Genomic DNA, 4262 nt, shown 5'->3' on the forward strand with positions numbered 1-4262 from the left:
TGTCACTCCATCATTTACATGACTTTTGGTACTCATTTTGCTGTCACAAAAAGACAACCAACTTAGCATGTCAGAATACTGATTATAAAGTTTTAAAAACTTTAAGCACCAACTTGTTTCTAGTTTAACTATGAAGTTTTTATGTTCTTCTAATCATCAACCAAATGAACTTTAAATTGTGATGAAGTTTTTATATCTTCAAATCACTATTAAGTTCAAACAGAGTATAAAACAACAAGCTTTAATCTCCAGAAATCAAACAATACAGATTATAAATGTACTTTATTTATAAATGGTAAAAAAAATATTTCACCAAAAAAGCACAATTTTTTTTCTAATAAATTCCTTAAGATTGTTATTTCGAGTATAAGAAAATGTATGTTTTAACCCAAACTTCAATACTAAGCTAGAAAATGTATGTTTTAACCCAAACTTCAATACTAAGCTCAAGAACAACATTCAAGAACTACAATGACGTTACAACAACTTCAAACACAAGTCCAAATGAACTATCAAAATGAAGTGATGATCAACTTTAAGAAAGAAGATGAAGCACAAAATTGTAGAATCAAGTCCACCAAATGCACAGTGTCTTTAGCAAATTTATTCTCCTCAAGTACTCGAGGTTATGGAATCTTTCCTCTAAGGATAAAATAATTCTCTTTCTGAAAATAGCAGTACCTTAAATTTTTAAAAACTTCGAACGCACTCAACAATTTGATGTTCGTACGAGAGCTTTTAGAAGAAGAAGATTGTTTTTTAACTCAAAAAAAAATTGTCTTTACCTGAGAAAAAATTTAGGTATTTATAGCCATCAAGGTGTTACTTCATGAAGAGAAGCAATGGTTCAGAAAGGTGCACCCCTTCATAAAGGTACAACTCTTTGAAAAAGGTGCAACTCTCCAAAAAAGTCACAACCCATTGGAAAGGTCATAACCATTCAATCTGAAGAGCTGCCTATTGAAATTGTATCCTTTCTCTTGGTGTCTTTTTGGAAAGAACACCTATTTATTTTCCATTTACACCTCTTAAAAATATAATAATAACATTATTGTAGAAGATGCTATGAGTAAGTGTGTTGAATGATGCTTTTAAGAGCATGTACAATGCTGAGAAGAGGGGAAAGCGTCAGGTCATGATTCTACCTTCTTCAAAAGACATCATCAAGTTTCTCATTGCCATGTAGAAACATGGTTAGCTTGTGTAAATTATATTCTATATTGATTGTCTCTTAAACTCTTAGTGTTCTTACATTTTTCATTTATTTGTAGGGTATACTGGAAAATTTGAGTATGTTAATGATCACAGACCAAAAAAGATTATCATTAAATTGAATGGTAGGCTGAACAAATGTTATGTCATTAGTCCTCGTTTTAATGTTAGAGTTGAGGAGATTGAATGATGGACCGCAAGGTTGTTGCCTTTAGACAAGTATAATAACATTTATCTTGTTGTGCATTTCATAAGATCGGTTTATGGATGCATCCTTTTGATTTTTGCAAAGTATGTTAAAAGAAGGAAGATGTATATGTGCTTTTATTTCTTTTAAGAAAATATGGGGTGAATGTTTTGGCCCATGCCCCTTTTGATTTTTGTAAGATACTAAATTTTTCAATTGCTATGAAGTAAATTATTCTAATGCCAGGCATAAAATCTTCATTCATAGAGTAAATTTGAAATCTCAATGCCTTGAGCATTATGACTGTTGAAACCCTTGGGGTTGCATCACATAGTGAGGGACCAGGTCCCTTAGAAGCAATCACGGGCAAACAATCACTAATCGTGCAGGAAAACAAAAGACAGTGCAGAGAGAGTAAAAGCACACAAATTTTTACATGGAAACCCAGAAAGGGAAAAATCACGGCTTGCCCTCACAAGCACCAAAGAAATCCCCTATAATCAACCTCCTAATTACGGTCCAGATTTCATCCTACCTCTAGGCTCCTTTAACTTGTAGCAACTCTACTACAAGTTCATCTTGGTAACTCTACCAAGGACACTCTCTACTGATTAACTCTAATCAGCAACTAGCTTAGGCAACTCTAAGCACCTCTCTCAATGAAAGACCAAGACATTACTCTTATAGTTTGAGTAATTCTTTTACAAATCAGTAGTCACTCAAGAGAAATTTTCAATTTAAGCTCTCATAAAGATATGAACTTGAGCAGTGATGAAACAGGGTTTATGCTACCTCTCTTCACTCTTTGTATTTGAAAAAACCGCTTGATAAAGAGGCATTTCTTTCCTTTTAATGCTGAGGATGATTAGGGATGAAAGATCATTGGACCAGCTGTCCTAATCAGTACAAAATACCATCTGCAAGTTTGTTACACAAGATGACAAAACTATGCAGACTATGCGTGTCAGCTATACTGTATCTTGCACACCCAGGGACCTGGTCCCTTGCAGTTAGCTGTTCATCATCAAGACTATATTTAGCAATGACTATTAGTTTTCTTGAACTGGGCCATGGGATAAAATATTTATATGAAGCTTGAACAACAACTTGACCTCTAGCTTCATACGTATATATGTTCTTCTAAATTACTTAATATGGAAAATATAAATGGTAGAGTTTGTTATCTTGTCCTTTCTTGCACAAATGTATCTGGTCCTGAAAATATTTTATTTGAGCTTGTAATTTGGATACGTCGTACTGACCACCTCTGCCGGTATCATGGACCACGAGGAGGCTAGAAGAAAGAATGTTGGTGGAAAGGTGCTTGGTTTTTTTTATTAAGCTCCATTGACAAGGATGAACGAACACTCAGTTTAGGTCTACTTTGGCCTTCATTACAATTGAAATGGGTTCTTACTTCTGAGTTTTTTCTTCAATTGTTAGTTGGAATATTAATGCATTTCTTGGACAAGATTATCAGTATTTTAAACTTACTTCTGGAGAATATAAGTTTTTGTTTGTCTATCAGTGATTCATATTTGATATGCTTTTTTACGTCATTTTGTGCTAGTTGTTGCGTAGGTTCTTGACTGCACAAAAGTCCCCACTTATGTTGCATTAGATACTACAGTTACATGAATTTGTTACTCAAGTTTTGAACTGGATATAAATATCCTGATCTTGGCATCGCGATTACCTGATCAATAAGTTAAACCCTTCATTTTTTCAAGTCGGGCTCCTAGAATTACTTGTTTGCTGATTTACTTGTTATTCTTGTTTCTGTGGCATGTGTGTGAACTTTAATATCCCGTTGCTTTCTTTTTGTTTGGTATGCTATCAACTAGCGGCTTTAGGAATCAATAAATGAACTTACAAACACAAGGTTTGTTGAATATTCTTGAGCTACAATTTTTATCAGCGATAGCATTGTTATTGAAAATGTCCTTAGGCCTATGATGAAAGTCTCCCTAACCCGAGGATCAGTGTCCCTGTTCTAGTTTGGAACACCAAATAGAAATATAACATGCCTTAGAAATAGTTAAGGAGCAATTCAATATTGAGACATTAACTAAGAAAAATTGATCTTAAATAAGAAATATAACACGCCTTAGAAATTGTTAAGGAGCAATTCAATACAGACACATGAACCAAGAAAGTTTGATCTTAAATTAGAAGCCATTTTGGAAAATGATTTCATGAGTGCTTATTCAGTCAATCTTAGGAAGAGGAAAGAAGAGCAAGTCTTGTTTTCCTTACAACGAGAAATTACAATGCCAAAGGTTCTTAGTTGCCCTAATGGTAAAACACTCATCATGATCAACTTAGCCTTCGTCACTCATCTCTATCAATGTTGCGCCTAGCCGCATTGTCCCACTCCTGCAATATTTTCCTGCGTCAAGATTCATAAGGTTTTAGAGTAAAAAAGAAAAGAGAGACCAACCTGTGCTTCGATGTTCTTGAAGGTATCTGGCTGTATTGGTTTGCAGTGAAAGTTGGTGATAGTTATATCACATACTAAAGATGATTATCAACTGTAGTGGTTGGTGATGGAGGACTCATGAGGAGTTAGATGTTGTAACTGTAAGTGGAGGCTGGTGGTGGTGGCTTTTGCCATGGAGGCGATTGGTGATAACGATTGGGCAGCAAAGATCGATGGTGGTGATTGTGCAGCGAAAGTAGATATCGAGTAGTGGTAAAATCAAAATTGTTACATTCAAAAGAACTTTTAAGGGGACTTTGGATTAAAAAGCACGCCCAAGTTGTCTAATTAAGTGGGAGTCCTCTAAGTTTTCTAAATTGGGTGGTAGGGAAACTATTTTTTGAATTTTTTTTTAAAGTTTTTTCGTCCAAACAACTTGTCCCA

General features: G+C 34.6%; 1 pseudogene; it reads left to right on the forward strand.

Annotated features, from left to right (window-relative positions):
• Positions 1 to 1060: 1060 nt before the first annotated feature.
• On the forward strand, positions 1061 to 2740 carry LOC107874927 (annotated as a pseudogene).
• Positions 2741 to 4262: the final 1522 nt, after the last annotated feature.

This window comes from Capsicum annuum, chromosome 6, assembly GCF_002878395.1.
Source record: "Capsicum annuum cultivar UCD-10X-F1 chromosome 6, UCD10Xv1.1, whole genome shotgun sequence".
Classification (NCBI taxonomy): Eukaryota; Viridiplantae; Streptophyta; class Magnoliopsida; order Solanales; family Solanaceae; genus Capsicum; species Capsicum annuum.